The sequence below is a fragment of the Triticum aestivum genome, chromosome 1B (assembly GCF_018294505.1).
Source record: "Triticum aestivum cultivar Chinese Spring chromosome 1B, IWGSC CS RefSeq v2.1, whole genome shotgun sequence".
NCBI lineage: Eukaryota > Viridiplantae > Streptophyta > Magnoliopsida > Poales > Poaceae > Triticum > Triticum aestivum.
Genome location: NC_057795.1, coordinates 321,804,473 through 321,829,848, shown reverse-complemented (window position 1 = coordinate 321,829,848; position 25,376 = coordinate 321,804,473). Strand labels below are relative to the sequence as shown.

General features: G+C 41.5%; 1 long non-coding RNA gene across 1 annotated transcript; it reads right to left on the bottom strand.

The window, feature by feature from the left end:
* Window positions 1-22,476: 22,476 nt before the first annotated feature.
* LOC123090765 (uncharacterized) lies at window positions 22,477-23,397 on the bottom strand. The gene is made up of 3 exons (XR_006442613.1): window positions 23,050-23,397; window positions 22,858-22,945; window positions 22,477-22,767 (listed from the first exon to the last, which is right to left on the bottom strand). It is a non-coding gene; the product is annotated as an uncharacterized lncRNA (long non-coding RNA).
* Window positions 23,398-25,376: the final 1,979 nt, after the last annotated feature.

Below are 25,376 nucleotides of genomic sequence, written 5' to 3'. Positions count from 1 at the left end.
CAAATTTTGTTTCCCTATTTGACACTGGAATTTTTTTCTTCCCTACGTAACACTGTGTCTAAATTTATGCCTTGTATAACACTTCCGTCCATTTTAAGTCTTAACGGTGTTAAATAACACCTGAAAAGACCTATTTGCCCCTCATGTGGCTTGTGACCAAAATTTTACATTTATGTATGTATCCGCCCAACTCGTATCGTGTACAGGCTAATCATCTCATCTTCCATCACTGGCAATGCAAGGACCAGACCAGTGAGATGGGGCACATTAAGGCTGGAGACCAGTTCAACGCGACAAGCAACAACCGGAAGCTCGTCGTCGCATGATTCTATTCTGGGGGCCACCGTGCCAACTACAGTTGGACGCTGCCGCCACGTACTGGTGTTGGTCTGCTCGCACCTCTTAGCATCCACTGCGGTTGGCCGCATAGCTTCTTGCGCTCTGAACGGGTGGCAGCTGATGCAATGCATACAATCCTGTGGGTTGACGTACACAGCGAAGCTAGCTTTAGATGCTCACATGAAAAGTTGACCGATTCAGCCACTGGCTAGACGCACATGTATAGGACGCTGATCCCTTTGATCCCTTATGGCAAGAACATGCGAGTAACACATGCACGTGAGTCCTGAGTTGATGCCCACAAGAAACGAGTCGGTCGGATATACACATAAACGTAAAAATTTGGTCACATACCATATGAGGGGCAAATAAGTCTTTTCAGTTGTTATTTAATGCCATTAATGCTAAAAATGGACTAAAGTGTCATAAAAGGCATAAAAATTTAGACCCGGTGTTAAATAAGGAAGGAACATATTTTCAGTGTGGCAAAAAAATTAAGACATTGTTAAATAAGGAATTCTCTCCTTTTTCCCTTAGTAATTTAAGGGTATCTCCTACCTTTGACCCAATTTTAGCAAGACTATGAATCCTTTTATCGTAATTTTCAATATGTTGTTCGGTGAGCATTTTCTTTTCAATAGCATCTAGCCTTTGCATAACATGCTCAAGAGTTAAAACCGTTTCATTGATAATGATAGGAGGTGATCCCACTAAATTTCCATAGCATTAAAATCATCCAAAGGGGGGAACATCAAGAAATTCCCTCCGGTGATAGTATCAAGAACAAATTTATACCAAGTAGTGATGCCCACATAAAAATTGCGAAGAAGAATAGTAGTGGATTGCCTTCGAGTAGATCTATTATGAGCATCACAAATTCTGTACCAGGCATCTTTTAAATTCTCTCCCCCCTTTGCTTAAAATTGAGAACTTCATTCTCAGGAGTGCTCGTAGCAACGGAGGAACTATCCATAATGATGAAGAGGGCAAGCAAACAAACAAGAGATGAAACGAGAAAAAGTCAAACGAAAAGAAGGCAAATATTTTTATGTTTTTCTGAAAACATTTTAGAAGTTGGGGAGATGAAAACAAGAGGCAAATGGCAAATAAAGTAAATTGCAAGGAGATGAGATTTGTGATTAGGAACCTGATAGATGTTGATGATGTCTCCCCGGCAATGACGTCAGAAATTCTTCCTGATTGCTTGTATCTGCGTTGGTATTTCCCCGAAGAGGAGAGGATGATGCAGCACAGCAACGGTAAGTATTTCCCTCAGTTATGGAATGAAGCTTATTAATCCAGTAGGAGAACCAAAAAACACTATGTAAACAACACCTGCACACAAATAACAAAAACTTGCAACCCAACACGTAAGAGGGGTTGTCAATCCCTCCTCGGTATTGAGATAGATAAAATTGTATGAGATTGTATAAATAGATCTAGCCAAAACACAAAATAAATTAAGTAAAGAAAAAGTGCAGCAAGGTAATTTTGGATTTTTGGAATAATAGATCTGAAAACAATATGATAGGAAATAGACCCTGGGGCCATAGATTTCACTAGAGGCTTCTCTCGAGAAAATAGCATATGGTGGGTAAACAAATTACTTGTTGGGCAATTGATAAAAAAGCAAATAATTATGACGATATACAAGGCAATGATCATGTATATAGGCATCATGTACAAGATTAGTAGACCGACTCTTGCCTGCATCTACTACTATTGCTCCACACATCAACCGCTATCTAGCATGCATCTAGTGTCTTAAGTTCATGGAAAAAAAGTAATGCAATAAGAACGATGACATGATGTAGACAAGATCTATTCTTGTAGGAATAGACCCCATATTTTATCCTTAATGGCAGCGATATATGCGTCTCATGTCCCCTTCTGTCACTGAGATTGAGCACCGCAAGATCGAACCATCACAAAGCACCTCTTCCCATTGCAAGATAAATCAATCTAGTTGGCCAAACCAAACCAAAGTTTCAGAGAAGAAATACAAGGCTATAACAATCATGCATAAAAGAGTTCAACAAAGACTCAAATAATATTCATGGATAGATCTGATCATAACCTCACAATTCATCGGTTCCCGACAAACACACCGCAAAAAGTCATTACATAAATTGATCTCCCAGAACATCGAGGAGAACATTGTATTGAAAATCAAAAAGAGAGAAGAATCCATCTAGCTACTGCCTATGGACCCATAGGTCTGTGGTAAACTACTCACGCATCATCGGAGGAGCATCAATGAGGATGATGAACCCCTCCGTGATCGTGTTCCCCTCCGGCGGAGTGCCGAAAAAGGCCTCTAGATTGGATCACGCGGTTCTGGAACTTGCGGCGACTGTTATTGTGTTTCGTTGACTCCCCTAGGGTTTCTGGAATATTAGAGTATTTATAGAGCTGAGTGGTGATATGTCTCCAACGTATCTATAATTTTTTGATTGTTCCATGCTATTATATTATCTGTTTTGGATATTTTATATGCATTAATATGGTATTTTATATTATTTTGGGGACTAACCTATTAACCTAAAGCCCAGTGCCAGTTTCTGTTTTTTCCTTGTTTTTGAGTTTTACAGAAAAGGAATATCAAACAGAGTCCAAACGGAATAAAACTTTCGCAATGATTTTTCTTGGACCAGAAGACACCTATGAGACTTGGAGATGAAGTCAGAAGACCCACGAGGCAACGACAAGCCGTAAGGGCACGCCCTAGGGGGGCACCCCCTAGGCTTGTGCCCCCCTCGGAGGTCTCCTAACCCTAATCTTTGGCCTATATATTCCCAAATATTCTCAAACCATCAAAGGCATCCACGAAAATACCTTTCCACCCCTGCAAGTCTCTGTTCCCGTGAGATCCCATCTTGGGGCCTTTTCCGGCAATCTGCCGGAGGGAGATTCGATCACAGAGGGCATCTACATCAACCCTATTGCCCCTCCGATGATGCGTGAGTAGTTTACCTCAGACCTAGGGGTCCATAGCTAGTAGGTAGAAAGCTGCTTCTCTCTCTTTGATCTTCAATACAATGTTCTCCTCGATGTTCTTGGAGTTCTATCCGATGTAATCTTCTTTTGCGGTATGTTTGTTGAGATCTGATGAATTGTGGATTTATGATCGGATTATCTATGAATATTATTTGAATCTTCTCTAAATTATTATATGCATGATTTGATTTTATTTCTCTTTGAATTATAGGTTTGTTTTGGCCAACTAGATTGGTATTTCTTGCAATGAGAGAGGTGCTTAGTTTTGGGTTCAATCTTGCGTGATTTCACCTAGTGACAAAGTAGGGGTAGTGAGACATGTATTGCATTGTTTCCATCAAGGATAAAAAGATGGGGTTTTCATCATATTGCTTGAGTTTATCCCTCTACATCATGTCATCTTACTTAAAGCGTTACTCTGTTCTCTTGAACTTAATACTCTAGATGCAGGCAGGAGTCGGTCGATGTGAGTAAAAGTAGTAGATGCAGGCATGAGTTGGTCTACTTGACACAGATGTGATGCCTATATGCATAATCATTGCCTTGGATATCGTCATAACTTTGCGCTTTTCTATCAATTGCTCGACAATAATTTGTTCACCCACCGTATTATTTGCCTTCAAGAGAGAAGCCTCTAGTGAAACCTATGGCCCCCATGTCTATTTTCCATCATATATTTTCAGTCTATAAACCAAAAAACCCAAAAATACCTCGCTGAGTTTTATTTACTTTTATTTTGTTTTACGTTTTAGCGATCTTTATGTCTATCTCTATCAGATCTCACCATTGCAATTTACCATGAAGGGATTGACAACCCCTTTATTGCGTTGGGTGCAAGTGTTTGATTGTTTGTGCAGGTGCATACATAGGAGACTTGCTTGTACCTCCTACTGGATTGATACCTTGGTTCTCTAACTGAGGGAAATAGTTATCTCTACTTTGCTGCATCACCCTTTCCTCTTCAAGGGAAAAACCAACGCAAGCTCAAGAAGTAGCAAGAAGAATTTCTGGCGCCGTTGTCGGGGAGGTCTACATCAAGCCTACCAACTACCCATCATAAACTCTCATCTCTTGAATTACATTATTTGCCATTTTCTTCTCGTTTTCCTCTCCCCCACTTCTAAAACATTTTTCAAAAAAACACAAAAATATTTGCCTTTTTATTCGCCTTCTTTCCGTTTGCCTTTATGTCTTACTTGGTTTGTTTGCTCGTTTACTTGGCCTAAGTGTGTTTATTCAAATTCAGGAGCAAAGAGATTTGTGGATCCTCATCCACTTGCTAATATTTTTAAAATATCCAATTATGATGAACCAATTGCTAGTGAATTGAGTGCACTAGATTATCTCTATGATATTTTTCTTGAAATTCGTGAATCTAAAAATTGTGATGAAGTGTTGAAAGAAGAAAATTATGAAGTGATTCACTATAGTGCCTTGAATGAAAAGCATGATTGCAATGATGTTATACATTCCATTAATGTCAATTGTGTTAATGATATGCAAAACCCTAAGCTTGGGGATGCTAATTTTGCTATGTCTACTACTTGTTGCAATGATCATGATTGGGGTGATTCTTCTATGATCTTGAAAATTTATTTAAGCCCCATGATGAATATGAGATTGATAACAATGCTTTCAATAATATTGAAAGTGGGTTTGGAAGAGCAACTTTACATCCCACATATTTGTAGAATGATCAATCTTATGATTTTTTTATAAAAGTGGGTTTGGAGAGGTCATGATTTTAGTTAATGTTAATCCCACTATGTTGGAAGAGTGTCAACTTCGCATGCATGTGGATCGTGTTGAGAATATGTTATGTGATAGCTATATTGTTGAATTTGCTTATGATCCTACATGTAGTTATTACGAGAGAGGAAAATATGCTTGTAGAAATTTTCATGTTACTAAATTACATCTCTTCATGTTGAGATTGTTATCGTCTCTTTCTTCTTCCTTGCATATGCTTTGCTTACCTTGATAATTTGTTTGCTTATAAAATGCCTATGCATAGGAAGTATGTTAGACTTAGATGTGTTTGTCATGTGTTTTATGATGCTCTCTTGTGCTTCAATTCTTCTCTTTTATGTGAGCATCATTGAAATTATCAATGGTTAGCTAAAAGGCTTTAAAGAAAAGCGCTTGTTGGGAGATAACCCACTATTTTTCTTTCCTGTATTTAAATAAATTTATCATCTAGCCTCTGGATAGATGTGTTTTGGTGTTTTAATTAGTGTTTGAGCCAACTAAGACCTTTGGGATGGTCTATGGTGATAGTTGATTTGATCTTGCTGAAAAACAGAAACTTTTGCGCCCAGTAAAATAATTTCAAAAAACCACAGAAGCGTGATTTTTATCTGAATTTTTTACACAATATTTGTATACAAATTTTCCAGATTTTCCTAATTTTTCAGAATTTTTTGGGTTATAAAAGTATACGAAGTTTCCTGATTTCTACAGACTGTTCTTTTTTTACAGGTTCTGTTTTCTTTGTGTTGTTTGCTTATTTTGGTGAATCTATGGGTAGTATCAGGGGGTATGAACCATGAGAAGTTGGAATACAGTAGATATTACACCAATATAAATAAATAATGAGTTCACAATCGTACCAAAAAGTGGTGATTTATTTTCTTATACTAACGGATCTCATGAGTTTTTTGTTGAGTTTTGTGTTGTGAAGTTTTCAAGTTTTGGTTAAAGATTTGATGGACTATGGAATAAGGAGTGGCAAGAGCCTAAGCTTGGGGATGATCAAGGCACCCCAAGGTACTATTCAAGTATAACCAAGAGCCTAATCTTGGGGAAGCCCCGGAAGGCATCCCTCTTTCATCTTCAATCCATCGGTAAATTTACTTGAGGCTATATTTTTATTCACCACATGCTATGTGTTTTGCTTGGAGCGTCTTGTATGATATGAGTATTTTCTTTTTAGTTTGCCACAATCATCCTTGTTGTACACACGTTTTGAGAGGTACACTCATTAATCGTGAATTCATTAGAATACTCTATGTGCTTCACTTATATCTTTTGAGCTAGGCAATTTTGCTCTAGTGCTTCACTTATATCTTTTTAGAGCACGACGGTGGCTTTATTTTATATAAATTGTTGAACTCTCATGCTTCACTTATATTATTTTGAGAGTCTTTCTAAACAACATGGTAATTTTCTTAGGTTGTTAATTTAGTCCTAATATGATGGGCATCCAAGAGGGATATAATAAAAACTTTCATATTAAGTGCATTGAATACTATGAGAAGTTTGATTCCTTGCATATTATTTTGAGATATAAAGATGGTGATATTAGAGACATGCTAGTGAGTAATTGTGGATTACTAGAAATAATTGTGTTAAAGTTTGTGATTCCCGTAGCATGCACGTATGGTGAACCGTTATGTGATGAAGTCGGAGCATGATTTATTTATTGATTGTCATCCTTTGTGTGGAGGTCGGGAGCGCGCGATGGTTAACTCCTACCAACCTCTCCCCTAGGAGCATGCGTGTAGTACTTTGTTTCGATAGCTAATAGACTTTTGCAATAAGTATGTGAGTTCTTTATGACTAATGTTGAGTCGATGGATTATATGCACTCTCACCCTTCCACCATTGCTAGCCTCTCTAGTACCCCGCAACTTTCGCCGGTGCATTACACCTACTATATACCCTTCCTCAAAACAACCACCATACCTACCTATTATGGCATTTCCATAGCCATTCTGAGATATATTGGCATGCAACTTCCACCATTCCGTTTTGTTCTAAGTTTCGAGCTGTAATTCTTGAGTTGTAAGTAAATAAAAGTGTGATGATCATCATTATTAGAGCATTGTCCCATGTGAGGAAAGGATGATGGAAGCTATGATTCCCTCACAAGTTGGGATGAGTCTCCAGACTTTACAAAAATAAAATAGGCCAAAGAAGCCCACAAAAAAAGAGAAAAGAACAAAAAAACAGGCCAAAGAGCCCAAAATAAAAAATGAGAGAAAAGAGAGAAGGGACAATGTTACTATCCTTTTTCCACATTTGTGCTTCAAAGTAGCACCATGATGTTCATGATAGACAGTCTCCTATGTTGTCACGTTCATATACTAGTGGGAATTTTTCATTAAGTAACTTGGCTTGTATATTCCAATGACGGGCTTCCTCAAATTGCCCTAGGTCTTCATGAGCAAGCGAGTTGGATGCACACCCACTTAGTTTCTTTTGAGCTTTCACACACTTATAGCTCTAGTGCATCTGTTGCATGGCAATCCCTACTCACTCACATTGATACCTATTGATGGGCATCTCCATAGCCCGTTGATACACCTAGTTGATGTGAGACTATCTTATTCTTTTGTCTTATTCACAGCCACCATATTCTATTCCACCTATAGTGCTATATCCATGGCTCACGCTCATGTATTGCATGAAAGTTGAAAAGGTTTGAGAATACTAAAGTATGAAACAATTGCTTGATTAAAACCGGGGTTGTGCATGATTTAATACTTTGTGTGATGAAGATAGAGCATAGCCAGACTATATGATTTTATAGGGATAACTTTCTTTGGCCATGTTATTTTGAGAAGACATGATTGCTTTGTTAGTATGCTTCAAGTATTATTGTTTTTATGTCAATATTAAACTTTTGTTTTGAATCTTATGGATCTGAATATTCATGCCACAATAAAAATAATTACTTGGATAAATATGTTAGGTAGCATTCCACATCAAAAATCCTATTTTTATCATTTACCTACTCGAGGATGAGCAGGAATTAAGCTTGGGGATGCTTGATACGTCTCCAACGTATCTATAATTTTTTATTGTTCCATGCTATTATATTATCTGTTTTGGATGTTTTATATGCATTAATATGCTATTTTATATTATTCTTGGTACTGACCTATTAACCTAAAGCCCAATGCCAGTTTCTGTTATTTCCTTGTTTTCGAGTTCTATAGAATTTGAATATCAAACGGAGTCCAAACGGAATAAAACTTTCATGATGATTTTTTTGGATCAGAAGACACCAATGATACTTGGAGATGAAGTCAGAAGACCCACGAGGCGATGACAAGCCGTAGGGGCGCGTCCCCTGGGCTTGTGCCCCCTCGGAGGTCTCCTAACCCTAATCTTTGGCCTATATATTCCCAAATATTCCCAAACCATCATAGGCATCCATGAAAATACTTTTCCACCGCCACAAGTCTCTGTTCCCATGACATCCCTTCTTGGGGCCTTTTCCGGCGATCTGCCGGAGGGGGATTCGATCACAGAGGGCATCTACATCAACCCTATTGCCCCTTTGATGATGCGTGAGTAGTTTACCTCAGACCTATGGGTCCATAGCTAGTAGCTAGAAGGCTGCTTCTCTCTCTTTGATCTTCAATACAATGTTCTCCTTGATGTTCTTGGAGCTCTATCCGATGTAATCTTCTTTTGCGGTGTGTTTGTCGAGATCCAATGAATTGTGGATTTATGATCAGATTATCTATGCGTATTATTTGAATCTTCTCTGAATTTTTATATGCCTGATTTGATATCTTTGTATTTCTCTTTGAATTATTGGTTTGGTTTGGCCAACTAATTGGTATTCCTTGCAATGGGAGAGGTGCTTAGTTTTGGGTTCAATCTTGCGTGATTTCACCCAGTGACAAAGTAGGGGTAGCAAGGCATGTATTGTATTGTTGCCATTGAGGATAAAAAGATGGGGTTTACATCATATTGCTTGAGTTTATTCCTCTACATCATGTAATTTGCTCACCCATCGTATTATTTGCCTTCAGGAGAGAAGCCTCTAGTGAAACCTATGGCCCCGGGTCTATTTTCCATCATATATTTTCAGATTATAAACCAAAAAAAACCAAAAAAACCTTGCTGGGTTTTATTTACTTTTATTTTGTTTTATGTGTTAGCAATCTTTTATATCTATCTCTATCAGATCTCACCATTGCAATTGACCGTGAAGGGATTGACAACCCCTTTATCGCGTTGGGTGCAAGTGTTTGATTGTTTGTGCAGGTGCATAGATTGGAGACTTGCTTCTACCTCCTACTGGATTGATACATTGGTTCTCTAACTGAGGGAAATACTTATCTCTACTTTGCGGCATCACCCTTTCCTCTTCAAGGGAAAAACCAACGCAAGCTCAAGAAGTAGCAAGTGGCAGTGAAGGGGGTGCGTGTGGGCCCCACTACCCACCGGGGCGCGCCTGGGGGCCCTAGCGCACCCTAGTGCCTAGTGGGCCCCACAGGTCCCCTCTGGTGCACATCTATGGCCTCCTGGGTGTCTTCTGGGTAGAAAAAAAATCTCCAAAAAGTTTTGCTGCATTTGGACTTCGTTTGATATGGATATTCTGCGAAGTAAAAAACAAGCAGAAAACAACAACTAGCACTGGGCACTATGTCAATAGGTTAGTCCCAAAAATGATATAAAGTTGCTAGTAAATGAGTATAAAACATCCAAGAATGATACTTGAATAGCATGGAACAATAAAAAATATAGATACATTGGAGACGTATCAGCGCTAGCTCCGAGCGGAATGCGTTCTGCTCCGCCTGCATTCGGGCTGCCTCCTCCGCCTGCATCAGGGCCACAGCCGCCCTTGATACGTCCATTTTGCATCATATTTACCTACTGTTATTTATGTTGTTTTATTGCATAATAATGCTTTTTTGGGGTAATTCTAATGCATTTTCTCTCATAATATGCAAGGTACACAAAAAGAAGGAGAATTCCGGCAGCTGGAAATCTGGACCGGAAAAAGCTACGTCAGGCAACCTATTCTGCACAACTCCAAATGAGCTGAACTTCATGAGGAATTTTTATGGAATAAATGAGAATTTTTGGAGTCAATAAGTACCAGAGGGGCCCCACCAGGTGGGCACAACCCACCCGGGTGTGCCAGGGAGCCCAGGCGCGCCCTGGTGGGTTATTCTCACCTCGGCCCACCTCCGGTGCCCCTCTTCTGGTACATAAGTCATTTTGACCTAGAAAAAAAAATAAGAAAAGGACTTTCGGGATGAAGCGCTGCCGTCTCGAGGCGGAACTTAGGTAGGAGCACTTTTGCCTTCCGCGGAGCGATTCCGCTGGGAGAACTTCCCTCCCAGAGGAGGAAATCATTGTCATCATCATCACCAACAACTCTCCCATCTTGGGGTGGGCTATCTCCATCAACATCTTCAACAACACCAAATCTCTCAAACCCTAGTTCATCTCTTGTGTTCAATCTTTGTACCGGAACTATATATTGGTGCTTGTGGGTGACTAGTAGTGTTGATTACATCTTGTAGTTGATTACTATATGGTTTATTTGGTGGAAGATTATATGTTCAGATCCATTATGATATTTAATACCCCACTGATCTTGAGCATGATTATCATTTGTGAGTAGTTACTTTTGTTCTTGAGGTCACGGGAGAAATCATGTTGCAAGTAATCATGTGAACTTGATATGTGTTCGATATTTTAATGATATATATGTTGTGATTCCCTTAGTGGTGTCATGTGAATGTCGACTACATGACACTTCACCATATTTGGGCCTAAGGTAATGCATTGTGGACTAGTTATTAGATGATGGGTTGCGAGAGTGACAAAATCTTAAACCCTAGTTTATGCACTATTCCGTAAGGGACCGATTGGATCCAAAAGTTTAATGCTATGGTTAGAATTTATTCTTAATACTTTTCTCGTAGTTGTGGATGCTTGCGAGGGGGTTAATCATAAGTAGGAGGTTTTTTCAAGTAAGAACATCACCTAAGCACCAGTCCACCCACATACCAAATTATCAAAGTAGCAAACACGAATCGAACCAACATGATGAAAGTGACTAGATGAAATTCCCGTGTGCCCTCAAGAACACTTTGCTTATCATAAGAGACCATTTTGGCCTGTCCTTTGCCTCAAAAGGATTGGGCTACCTTGCTGCACTTTTGTTACTATTACCATTACTTGCTCGTTACAAAGTATCTTGCTATCAAACTACTGTGTTACTTACAATTTCAGCACTTGCAGACATTACCTTGCTGAAAACCACTTGCCATTTCCTTCTGCTCCTTGTTGGGTTCGACACTCTTACTTATCGAAAAGGCTACAATTGATCCCATATACTTGTGGGTCATCAAGGCCATTTTCTGGCGCCGTTGCCGGGGAGTGAAGCGCTCTTTGTAAGTGGAAATTAGTAAGGAAAAATTATTACTATGTGCTGAAATTTATTGCCACTTGTTACTATGGAAAACAATCCTTTGAGGGTTTCTTTCAGGGTATCTTCACCTCGACCGGAACCACAATTAGTTGCCCCTCAACCTAGTGCACCTACTGAAAATATTGAATATGAAATCTCTTCGGGTATGGTAGAACAACTGCTAGCTAATCCTTATGCAGGAAATGGAACCGAACATCCTAATATGCACTTGATATATGTGGATGAAATTTGCGGATTGTTTAAGCTTGCAGGTTTACTCGGAGATGAAGCTAAAAAGAAGGTTTTCCCTTTATCTTTGAAGGGAAAGGCATTGACATGGTATAGGCTATGCGATGTTATTGGATCTTGGAACTGGAATCGGTTGAAATTGGAATTCCATCAAAAAATTTATCCTATGCATCTAGTTCATCATGATCGGAATTATATATATAATTTTTTGCCTCATGAAGGATAAAGTATCGCTCTAGCTTGGGGAGGCTTAAGTCAATGTTATATTCATGCCCCAATCATGAGATCTCGAGAGAAATTATTATTCAGAATTTTTATGCTCGGCTTTCTCATAATGATCAATCCATGCTCGATACTTCTTGTACTGGTTCATTTATGAAGAAGACTATTGAATTCCGGTGGGATCTTTTAGAAAGAATTAAACGCAACTCTAAAGATTGGGAAATCGACGAAGGTAAAGAGTCAGGTATTGAGCCTAAGTTTGATTGTGTTAAATCTTTTATGAATACCAACGCTTTTCAAAAGTTTAGCGCTAAGTATGGACTTGACTCTGAGATAGTAGCTTCCTTTTGTGAATCTTTTGCTACTCATGTTGATCTTCCTAACGAGAAGTGGTTCAAATATCACCCACCAATTAAAGAAGGAATTAAAGAACCGGTAAAATCTAAAGAAGAAACTATCATTTACAATGTTGATCCAGTTGTTCCACTGCTTATATTGAAAAACCACCTTTCCCTGTTAGGATGAAGGAACATGCTAAAGTTTCAACTGCGGTTAACAAAAGTTATATTAGAACACCTAAACCAGCTGAACAAATCAAAGTTGAACCTAGTGTTACTGTGGTTAAGGATCTCTTGGTCGATAATATTTTTGGGCATGTTATTTATTTCTGTGCTGAAGCTGCTAGAATTGCCAAACCAGATGAAAAAGATAAACATAGACCAGTTGTTGGCATGCCTGTTGTCTCAGTTAACATAGGAGATCACTGTTATCATGGTTTATGTGACTTAGGTGCTAGCGTCAGTGCTATTCATTTTTCCTTATATCAAGAAATTATGAATGACATAGCACCCGCTGAAATAGAAGACATAGATGTTACTATTAAGCTTGCTAATAGAGATACTATATCACCAATTGGGATTGTTAGAGATGTTGAAGTTTTGTGTGGGAAAATAAAATAACCTATTGATTTTCTTGTTCTTGGTTCCCCACAAGATTATGTTTGTCCCATTATCTTTGGTAGACCTTTCTTGAACACCTTACTAAAATAGATTGTGAGAAACAAACTGTCGGTGTTAGTTTTGGTGATGAATCTCATGAGTTCAATTTTTCTAAGTTTAATAGAAAATTGCATAAGAAAGATTTGCCTAGTAAGGATGAGATTATTGGTCTTGCTTCTATTGTTGTACCTCCTACTTATCCTTTAGAACAATATTTGCTAGACCATGAAAATGATTTGCATATGCATGAAAGAAATGAAATTGATAGAATCTTGTTCGAACAACAACCTTTGCTTAAACACAACCTGCCTATTGAAACTCTAGGAGGTCCTCCTCCACCTAAAGGTGATCCTGTGTTTGAGTTAAAATAGTTGTCAGACACTTTGAAATATGGTTATCTTGATGAGAAAAAGATATATCATGTTATTATTAGTGCTAACCTTTCAGAACATGAAGAAGAAAGATTATTAAAAGTTCTAAGGAAGCACCAAGCTGTTAATGGATATACTCTTGATGATCTTAAGGGCATTAGTCCCACTCTATGTCAGCACAAGATTAATATGGAACCTGATGCTAAACCCATTGTTGATCACCAACGTCGGTTAAATCCGAAGATGAAAGAAGTGGTAAGAACGGAAATATTGAAACTTCTGGAAGCAGGTATAATCTATCCTATAACTGATAGTAGATGGGCAAGTCCAGTTCATCGTGTCCCTAAGAAGGGAGGTATTACTGTTGTTCCTACTGATAAGAATGAACTTATTCCACAAAGAATTGTCACAGGCTATAGAATGGTAATTGATTTTAGAAAATTAAATAAAGCAACTAGAAAAGATCATTACCCTTTGCCTTTTATTGATCAAATGCTAGAAATATTATCTAAGCACACACATTTTTGCTTCCTTGATGGATATTCTGGTTTTTCACAAATACCTGTTTCTCAACCTGATCAAGAAAAGACCACTTTTACTTGCCCTTTTGGAACTTATGCTTATAGACGTATGCCTTTTGGTCTATGTAATGCACCTGCTACCTTTCAAAGATGTATGACTGCTATATTCTCTGATTTTTGTGAAAAGATTGTTGAGGTTTTCCTGGATGACTTTTCTGTTTATTAGAAGTATTTTGATGATTGTTTAAGCAATCTTGATCGAGTTTTGCAGAGATACGAACAAACGAGTCTTGAATTGAAGTGCCACTTTATGGTTAATGAAGGTATTGTTTTGGGCCATAAAAATTCTGAAAGAGGTATTGAGGTGGAAAAATCCAAGGTTGATGCAATTGAGAAAATTTCCTGTCCTAAAGATATCAAAGGTATTCGTAGTTTCCTTGGTCATGCTGGTTTCTATAGGAGATTTATCAAAGACTTTTCTAAAATTTCTAGGCCTCTTACAAATCTTTTGCAAAAGGACATTCCTTTTGTTTTTGATGATGATTGTTTGGAAGCCTTTGAAACACTCAAGAAAGCCTTAATTTCTGTACCTGTTGTTCAAACACCTGATTGGAACTTCCCTTTTGAGATTATGTGTGATGCTAGTGATTATGCTGTTGTTGTTGTTCTAGGACAAGGAGTCGGTAAGAAACTAAATGTTATCCATTATGCTAGTAAAACTCTAGACAATGCTCAACGAAATTATGCTACTACTAAAAAAGAATTCTTAGCAGTGGTGTTTGCTTGTGATAAATTTAGATCCTACATTGTTGATTCCAAAGTGACCATTCACACTGATCATGCTGCTATAAAATATTTTATGGAAAAGAAAGATGCTAAACCTAGACTCATTAGGTGGGTTCTTCTACTAAAATAATTTGATTTGCATATCACTGGTAGAAAAGGAGCAGAGAACCCCATAGATGATAACTTGTCTAGGCTTGAAAATATTCTTGATGACCCACAACCTATTAATGATAGCTTTCCTGATGAACAATTAGCTGCAATAAATGTTTCTAATAGTACACCTTGGTATGCGGACTATGCTAATTATATTGTTGCTAAATACATACTGCCTAGCTTCACTTACCAATAAAAGAAAAAATTCTTCTATGACTTAAGACATTACTTTTGGGATGACCCGCATCTTTATAAAGAAGGAGTAGATGGTATTATTGGATGTTGTGTACTTGAGCATGAACAGGAACAAATCCTACGGAAATGTCACTCCGAAGCTTATGGAGGACATCACGCGGGAGACAGAACCGCTCATAAGGTATTGCAATCTGGGTTTTATTGGCCTACTATCTTCAAGGATGCCCGTAAGTTCGTCTTATCTTGTGATGAATGTCAAAGAATAGGTAATATCGGCAAGCATCATTAAAGGCCTATGAATTATTCACTTGCTGTTGAACCATTTGATGTTTGGGGATTTGATTTCATGGGACCTTTTCCTTTCTCTAATGGGTATACTAATATTTTGGTTGCTGTTGATTATGTTATTAAGTGGGTAGAAGCTATTCCAACTCGTAGTGCCGATTACAACACCTGTATTAAATTTCTTAAGGAAGTTATTTTCCCAAGGTTTGGAGTCCCTAGATATTTAATGACTGACGGTGGTTCACACTTTATTCATGGTGCTTTCCGTAAAATGCTTGCCAAATATGATGTTAACCATAGAAGTGCATCACCCTATCACCCTCAGTCTAGTGGTCAAGTTGAACTTAGCAATAGAGAAATAAAATTAATTTTACAAAAGACTGTCAATAGGTCCCGGAAGAATTGGTCTAAGAAACTAGATGATGCATTTTGTGCTTGTAGAACAACATATAAGAATCCTATGGGTATGTCTCCTTATAAAATGGTTTATGGAAAAGCTTCTCATTTGCCTCTTGAGTTAGAACATAAAGCATATTGGGAAATTAAAGAACTCAACTATGATTTCAAACTTGCTGGTGAAAAGAGGTTACTTGATATGAGCTCATTAGATGAATGGAGAACCCAAGCTTATGGAAATGCGAAGTTATTCAAAGAAAAAGTTAAAAGACGGCATGATAAAAGAATCCAAAAGCGTGAGTTCATAGTTGGGGAGTATGTTCTTTTGTACAACTCTCATTTCATATTCTTTGCAGGTAAACTCCTCTCCAAATGGGAAGGACCCTATGTTATCGAGGAGGTTTACCGATCTGGAGCTATCAAGTAATGCCGAAGGCACTAACCCGGAGGTTGTTAATGGGCAACGAATAAAGCATTATATCTCAGGTACACCCATTAATGTTGGAAGTAATATTATCCAAACTATGACACCGGAATAACACATAAAAGAAACCTTTCGGAACACTCTTGAATCATGAAAAAGAGGAGGTACGTGATACGGTAAGTAAAGGGACTCCAAAAAATCCACAAAAATATTTTTTGTTAGTTTTGGAATATTTAAAAAATTAGGAAAATAAGAAACTACCAGGAAGGTGACCCTGGTGGGCACAAGACACCAGGGCGTGTCTGGCTTGCAAGGCGCCAGGCGCGCCCAGGTGGGTTGTGCCCACCTCGGGTACCTTCCGGACTCTGTTTTTCTTCTGTTTTGCTTGTTTCCCAAGATAAAATATCTTTATATACCCCCTGAACCTGTTGACCTCTGTATCATGGAGAAATGTTCTGTTTCCTTTTCTCGCTGTTTTCCTGACAAATCCAAAATTATGTCATCCCAAGATTCAGAGGGTGAGAGCTATGTTGCCGACTATATTGCAAACCCAAGGTCTATGGGGATGTGGAGCACTATAGCTAGACTTTGGAGGAAGAAGAAGACTATGATCCTAAGAGGGAGGAGGAGACAAGCTCAGACGAAGATGAAGCCCCATTACCCCAACCTGGGACATGCACATTGAATTTAAGAAGTCAAGTCTCCCCAACAAAGCAAAGAAGCCTAAAATCCAATTTATCCCCTTTCGTCTTTTGCAGGAAAACAAGAAATATTTATGCAAAAGATATTGGAACTCGAGTGGGAGATCGGTGAATTAAAAGATGAGAATTCCATCCTCAAGCGTAAGCTAAGGAAGAAAGACAAACCCACTGCTTCATCACCACCACCTCCTTCTTCATCACCAAAAGAAAATTGAGTATCGGGTATGGGCACTTCCCTTGGATTTCACCAAGCTTGGGGGAGGTGCCCCGGTATCGTATCACCTCCACTATCTTTTGCCTTCACTTTTCTTAGTTCGATCCATAGTTATCTTTTGCTTTAGATGAATAAAAGTTTAGTTCGATCCTTTCTTTTCGAGAGTTTGCTTAGTGATCTATCTTTGTAATCGCGTTCGAGATATATAATAAAGTTTAGTTTGAGTTTTGCTTCTTTTACTTTCATGTTTCGATAAAAGAAAAGGAAATAAATGAAGATCATATGCTAATCTTATGGTAAGTAATGACATCACACAAGCAAAAGTATAAGTAGAAAATTTTAATGTAGATTGACAAACATAGCATTGGTCAATGATGCAACTCATGAAAGAATTAATAAGGGAAGAGAAGATTCACATGCAAATACACTATCCTTGAAATTGATACGTCTCAATGTATCTATAATTTTTGATTGTTCCATGCTATTATATTATCTGTTTTGGATGTTTAATGGGCTTTAATATGCTCTTTTATATTATTTTTGGGACTAACCTATTAACCAAAGGCCCAGTGCCAGTTTCTGTTTTTTTGCCTATTTTAGAGTTTTGCAGAAAAGAAATACCAAACGAAGTCCAAATGGAATGAAACCTTCGCGATGACCTTTCTTGGACCGAAAGCAAACCAGAAGACTTGGAGATGAAGTCGGAGACGTAACGAGGAGGCCACGAGGCAGGAGGGTGCGCCTAGGGGGGTAGGCGTGCCCCCACCCTCGTGGGCCCCTTGTAGCTCCACCGACCTCTTTCGCCTATATATACTCTTATACCCTCAAAACATCAGGGGGAGCCATGAAACCACTTTTCCACCGCCGCAACCTTCTGTACCCGTGAGATCCCATATTGGGGCCTTTTCTGGCGTCCTGCTGGAGGGGGATTCGACCACGGAGGGCTTCTACATCAACACCATTACCTCTCCGATGAAGCATGAGTAGTTTACCACAGACCTTCGGGTACATAGTTATTAGCTAGATGGCTTCTTCTCTCTCTTTGATTCCCAATACAAAGTTCTCCTCGATGTTCTTGGAGATCTATTCGATGTAATACTCTTTTGCGGTGTGTTTGCCGAGATCCGATGAATTGTGGATTTATGATCAAGATTATCTATGAATATTATTTGGTTCTTCTCTGAATTCTTATATGCACGATTTGATATCTTTGCAAGTCTATTCGAATTTGTTGGGGATCGCAGTAATTTCAAAAAATTTCCTACGCACATGCAAGATCATGGTGATGGCATAGCAACGAAAGGGGAGAGTGCTGTCTACGTACCCTCGTAGACCGTTAAGCGGAAGCATTATGATAACGCGGTTGATGTAGTCGTACGTCTTCACGAATCGACCGATCCAAGCATCGAACGTACGGCACCTCCGTGTTCAGCACACGTCCAGCTCGATGACGTCCTCCGGGCTCCAATCCAGCGAAGCGTCGGGGATGAGTTCCGTCAGCACGACGGCGTGGTGATGATGATGATGTTCTACCGGCGCAGGGCTTCGCCTAAACTCCGCGACGATATGACCGAGGTGGAATATGGTGGAGGGGGCACCGCACACGTCTAAGGAACGATCCGTAGATCAACTTGTGTGTCTAAGGGGTGCCCCCCACCCCCGTATATAACGGGGAAGAGGAGGAGGGGGCCGGCCTAAGGGGAGGCGCGCCCTAGGAGGGGGAAACTTACTCCAAGTAGGTTTCCCCCCTCCCTTTCCTATTCCAAGAAGGAGGGGGGAGGAAGGAGTGGGAGAGGGGGAAGACAAGGAGGGCGCCGCCCCCCCCTTTATTGTCCTATTCAGACTCAAGGGGAGGGGGCGCGCCACTTGCCCTAGCCGGCCCCTCTCTCTCTCCAATAGGGCCCATCAAGGCCCATTACTTCCCGGGGGGGGGGGGGGTTCCGGTAACCCTCCGGTACTCCGGTTTTTCTCTGAAAACACCTGGAACACTTCCGGTGTCCGAATATAGTCAGCCAATATATCAATCTTTATGTCTCGACCATTTCGAGACTCCTTGTCATGTCCGTGATCACATCCGGGACTCCGAACAAACTTCAGTACATCAAAACTTATAAACTCATAATAAAACTGTCATCGTAACGCTAAGCGTGCGGACCCTACGGGTTCGAGAACTATGTAGACATGACCTGGAACTATTCTCGGTCAATAACCAATAGCGGAACCTGGATGTTCATATTGGTTCCTACATATTCCACGAAGATCTTTATCGGTCAAACCGCATAACAACATACGTTGTTCCCTTTGTCATCGGTATGTTACTTGCCCGAGATTCGATCGTCGGTATCCAATACCTAGTTCAATCTCGTTACCGGCAAGTCTCTTTACTCGTTCCGTAATACATCATCTCATAACTAACTCATTAGTTACAATGCTTGCAAGGCTTAGGTGATGAGTATTACCGAGAGGGCCCAGAGATACCTCTCCGACAATCGGAGTGACAAAACCTAATCTCGAATTATGCCAACTCAACATGTACCTTTGGAGACACCTGTAGAGCACCTTTATAATCACCCAGTTACGTTGTGACGTTTGGTAGCACACAAAGTGTTCCTCCGGTAAACGGGAGTTGCACAATCTCATAGTTGCAGGAACTTTGTATAAGTCATGAAGAAAGCAATAGCAACATACTAAACGATCAAGTGCTAAGCTAACGGAATGGGTCAAGTCAATCACATCATTCTCCTAATGATGTGATCCCATTAATCAAATGACAACACATGCCTATGGTTAGGAAACATAACCATCTTTGATCAATGAGCTAGTTCAAGTAGAGGCATACTAGTGACACTATGTTTGTCTATGTATTCACACATGTATCATGTTTCCGGTTAATACAATTCTAGCATGAATAATGTACATTTATCATGATATGAGGAAATAAATAATAACTTTATTATTGCCTCTAGGGCATATTTCCTTCGGTCTCCCACTTGCACTAGAGTCAATAATCTAGATTACATAGTAATGATTCTAACACCCATGGAGTCTTGGTGCTGATCATGTTTTGCTCGTGAGAGAGGCTTAGTCAACGGGTCTGCAACATTCAGATCCCGTATGTATCTTGCAAATCTCTATGTCTCCCACTTGGACTTGGTCCCGAATGGAATTGAAGCGTCTCTTGATGTGCTTGGTCCTCTTGTGAAATCTGGATTCCTTTGCCAAGGAAATTGCACCAGTATTGTCACAGAAGATCTTCATTGGTCCCGATGCACTAGGTATAACACCTAGATCGGAAATGAACTCCTTCATCCAGACTCCTTCATTCGCTGCTTCCGAAGTAGCTATGTACTCCACTTCACATGTAGATCCCGCCACGACGCTTTGTTTAGGACTGCACCAACTTACAGCTCCACCGTTTAATAAAAATACGTATCCGGTTTGCGATTTAGAATCGTCTGGATCAGTGTCAAAGCTTGCATCAACGTAACCATTTACGAATAGCTCTTTGTCACCTCCATATACGAGAAACATATCCTTAGTCCTTTTCAGGTATTTCAGGATGTTCTTGACCGCTGGCCAGTGACCCACTCTTGGATTACTTTGGTACCTCCCTGCTAAACTAATAGCAAGGCACACATCAGGTCTGGTACACAGCATTGCATACATGATAGAGCCTATGGCTGAAGCATAGGGAACTCCTTTCATTTTCTCTCTATCTTCTGCAGTGGTCGGGTATTGAGTCTGACTCAACTTTATACCTTGTAATACAGGCAAGAACCCTTTCTTCGCCTGATCCATATTGAACCTTTTCAATACTTTATCAAGGTACGTGCTTTTTGAAAGTCCAATCAAGCGTCTTAATCTATCTCTATAGATCTTAATGCCCAATATGTAAGCAGCTTCACCGAGGTCTTTCATTGAAAAACTTTTATTCAAGTATCCTTTTATGCTATCCAGAAATTCTATATCATTTCCAATCAACAATATGTCATCCACATATAATATTAGAAATGCTACAGAGCTCCCACTCACTTTCTTGTAGATACAGGCTTCTCCAAAAGTCTGTATAAAACCATATGCTTTGATCACACTATCAAAGTGTTTATTCCAACTCCGAGAGGCTTGCACCAGACCATAGATTGATCGTTGGAGCTTGCACACTTTGTTAGCTCCCTTAGGATCGATAAAACCTTCCGGTTGCATCATATACAACTCTTCTTCCAGAAATCCATTCAGGAATGCAGTTTTTACATCCATCTGCCAAATTTCATAATCATAAAATGCGGCAATTGCTAACATGATTCGGACAGACTTAAGCATCGCTACGGGTGAGAAAGTCTCATCGTAGTCAACCCCTTGAACTTGTCGAAAACCTTTCGCAACAAGTCGAGCTTTATAGACAGTTACATTACCGTCAACGTCGGTCTTCTTCTTAAAGATCCATTTATTCTCAATGGCTTGCCGATCATCGGGCAAGTCAACCAAAGTCCATACTTTGTTCTCATACATGGATCCCATCTCAGATTTCATGGCCTCTAGCCATTTTGCGGAATCTGGGCTCATCATTGCTTCCTCATAGTTCGTAGGTTCATCATGGTCAAGTAACATGACTTCTAGAACTGGATTACCGTACCACTCTGGTGCGGATCTTACTCTGGTAGACCTACGAGGTTCAGTAGACACTTGATCTGAAGTTTCATGATCAATATCATTAGCTTCCTCATTAATTGGTGTATTTTTCACAGGAACTAATTTCTGTGATGAACTACTTTCCAATAAGGGAGCAGGTACCGTTACCTCATCAAGTTCTACTTTCCTCCCACTCACTTCTTTCGAGAGAAACTCCTTCTCTAGAAAGGATCCATTCTTAGCAACGAATGTTTTGCCTTCGGATCTGTGATAGAAGGTGTACCCAACAGTCTCTTTTGGGTATCCTATGAAGACACATTTCTCCGATTTGGGTTCGAGCTTATCTGGTTGAAGTTTCTTCACATAAGCATCGCAGCCCCAAACTTTAAGAAACGACAACTTTGGTTTCTTGCCAAACCACAATTCATAAGGCGTCGTTTCAACGGATTTAGATGGTGCCCTATTTAATGTGAATGCAGCCGTCTCTAAAGCATAACCCCAAAATGATAGCGATAATCAGTAAGAGACATCATAGATCGCACCATATCTAGTAAAGTACGATTACGACGTTCGGACACACCATTTCTTTGTGGTGTTCCAGGTGGCGTGAGTTGCGAAACTATTCCGCATTGTTTCAAATGTAAACCAAACTCGTAACTCAAATATTCTCCTCCACGATCAGATCGTAGAAGCTTTATTTTCTTGTTACGATGATTTTCCACTTCACTCTGAAATTCTTTGAACTTTTCAAATGTTTCAGACTTGTGCTTCATTAAGTAGATATACCCATATCTGCTCACTTCATCTGTGAAGGTGAGAAAATAACGATATACATGTGCATGTATGTTTATACACCTAGGCAAAAATTTGAGAAGATCAAATTAAGAATTTGAATGCCCAATGAAAATTAAACTTGGATTGAAAGTTCCCTTCCATTGCATTTGGAATCTGCTCTCTTTACCTCTCCCTATCCCACTCCCACTACCACACATTCATCACACAACACATAGGGAGAGATAGAGGAGCACCTGGTTGGGAAGAAAGGCGTCGAGCGCGTCCGCTCCTCACCGTGGGGAGCACCTGTGGTTGGGAAGCAAGGCAAGAACAACAAGTCGGAAAGGAACTGCAAGAGGAAGGAATCCAGGGGAAAATCAGCCCCAAATCAAATCAACCAATGAAGAAATCTGCCATTGTTTTGACCACGAAATTAGACCAGACAAGAAGGGAAATCAACAGAGAACAAATCACACGGGTTCCCTGCAGCTCTAGACTGCAACTCTGCCCTTGGGATCCAACTCCCCCTGCAAATGAACAGATACACACATCTAATCAAATCTCGAGAGGATGAACAGGTAAATCTGAGAAAGAAACAAGAAAAGTTGGGGGAAGGCGACCAAGGCCGAACCTTTGAGCTCGAGAGCACGGGCGGCGGTCTCCTCCTTGCCAGCCTCGGCAGGCCACGGCGGAGAAGAGGACGGTGGTTGGTGGCGAGGATGGAGGGAGGAGTCGGAGAGGCACTCATCGGACCTCGCATCGGTCGAGCCACCGCCGGGGCGCCCGGATCTCCTCTTCCTCCTCCAGACCCCGCCTCCCTCCTCTTCCTCCAGATCCGGGGCTGACGGTGCGGGGGAGGAGAGAGACGGCTGGGGCGAGCAGAGATAAGGGGCTGGTGGTGCGGGAGAGGAGACAAGGGAGAGGGAGCAGAGGAGGCAGACGAGGCGCGGGGAGAGGAGAGCAGCCGGCGGCGGCAAGAGGGGACGAGGGATGCGGCTAGGTCTGCGCGGTCTCGCTCCTGCTCGCGCTGCCCGCCTTTTTGACCACAAAATTAGACCAGACAAGAAGGGAAATCAACAGAGAACAAATCACACGGGTTCCCCGCAGCTCTAGACTGCAACTCTGCCCTTGGGATCCAACTCTCCCTGCAAATGAACAGATACACACATCTAATCGAATCTCGAGAGGATGAACAGGTAAATCTGAGAAAGAAACAAGAAAAGTTGGGGGAAGGCGACCAAGGCCGAACCTTTGAGCTCGAGAGCACGGGCGACGGTCTCCTCCTTGCCAGCCTCGGCAGGCCATGGCGGAGAAGAGGATGGTGGTTGGTGGCGAGGATGGAGGGAGGAGTCGGAGAGGCACTCATCAGACCTCGCATCGGTCGAGCCACCGCTGGGGCGCCCGGATCTCCTCTTCCTCCTCCAGACCCCTCCTCCCTCCTCTTCCTCTAGATCCGGGGATGACGGTGCGGGGGAGGAGAGAGACGGCTAGGGCGAGCAGAGAGAAGGGGCTGGTGGTGCGGGAGAGGAGACGAGGGAGAGGGAGGAGAGGAGGCAGACGAGGCGCGGGGAGAGGAGAGGAGCCGGCGGCGGCAAGAGGGGACGAGGGATGCGGCTAGGTCTGCGCGGTCTCGCTCCTGCTCGCGCTGCCCGCCTTTTTGGCCTGCTGGAAAGACTAAAATGCCCTCGGCGGGGTGCAGAAATTACCAACGGTGTCATAGCGATTATGGGGCGATGTGGACGGCGCGGTTCTGCCTAGCACTTTACGAGGGTTTATATGTTCAATGTGGGATCTAAAACTCCCAATGCCTTTGACAGGACTGGCAGAGGACGTCCGGACAGGTAGACTGTCCGGCTCCCCTTCCCGAAGACCCAGCGGACACCCGTTTAACGGGGCTGCTGGTTCCGGCCCTTTACGTGGTGCCGGAGAAGAAGGCCACGGGAACCTGAAGGAGTTCCCGGCGCCAGGTGATATCGGACTCATCGTCCGATGGCTTCGAGGCGGACTCCTTCCCTGAAGACGAGGAGGAGAAATACGACTCTCCCAAGAGGGGGGAGAGAGGAAGAGGAAGGCTTCCCCAACAGGGGAGGCCGAAGGGTCCAAGAGGGGAAGGACCCTTCCTCCGGACAGCTCTGCCAACGCCAACGTTGGCGACGAAGGGTGGCCCTCAAGGGCCAAGCCTCCGGCAAGATCGTAAGTATCCGGATTCCTGAATGATTTATAATTTCTCTTTCGTGTCACGTAGTGTCCTTCTAATGCCGCACACTACCTGTAGTCCGGCCGAGGATGATCTTCCCGCTTCATCAAGCGGGTCACTGGCTCCGTCGGATGTAGATTCCATTCCGACTGCCTCCACCCCTCGTGACGCCTAGGATGCCGAGGTGGGATCCCAGGAGGGGACCCATCAGGAGGAGGCTCCGGAGGTGCCACAAGGCAGCCTCCCGGACTTTGCGCCGGACTCCATGCCGGAACCTGTAGTGGTTCCGGAGTCCGGCAGACGGCCCCTTCGTAAGAAGGGCAAGACCGTGACACCGGAAGCCTCCATCCAACCGGAGGCACCAGACAACTTGTTGGAGGCGCTCAACGGCGCTTCCATCGAGGAAGAACACTGCACTATCATGAGTGCGGTGATTCAGAAGGTTCATCTCGCCAAGAGCGGGATGACCGAAGCCTGCAGCAGCCTTCTGACAGGCTTTGAGGTAAGACGTTTTAAAATACGTAATGTAATACCGCATAGACAGTAGCCCCTGATGCTCGGTTCAGTGTTCGGAAAGAAAAACCGGACTGAGGATCTAAAAAAGATATACGCAGGAGTGCTAAAAATTATGTCAATATGGGTTTGCAGGTTGCGCTGCTGACCTCTGCCGCACTGACTGCGGAGGTCGGTGTTTTGAAGCAGAACCTCGAGCGGTTCGAGAACGATCTCGGCCTTGCCAAGAAGCAGCTCGAGGACAAAGA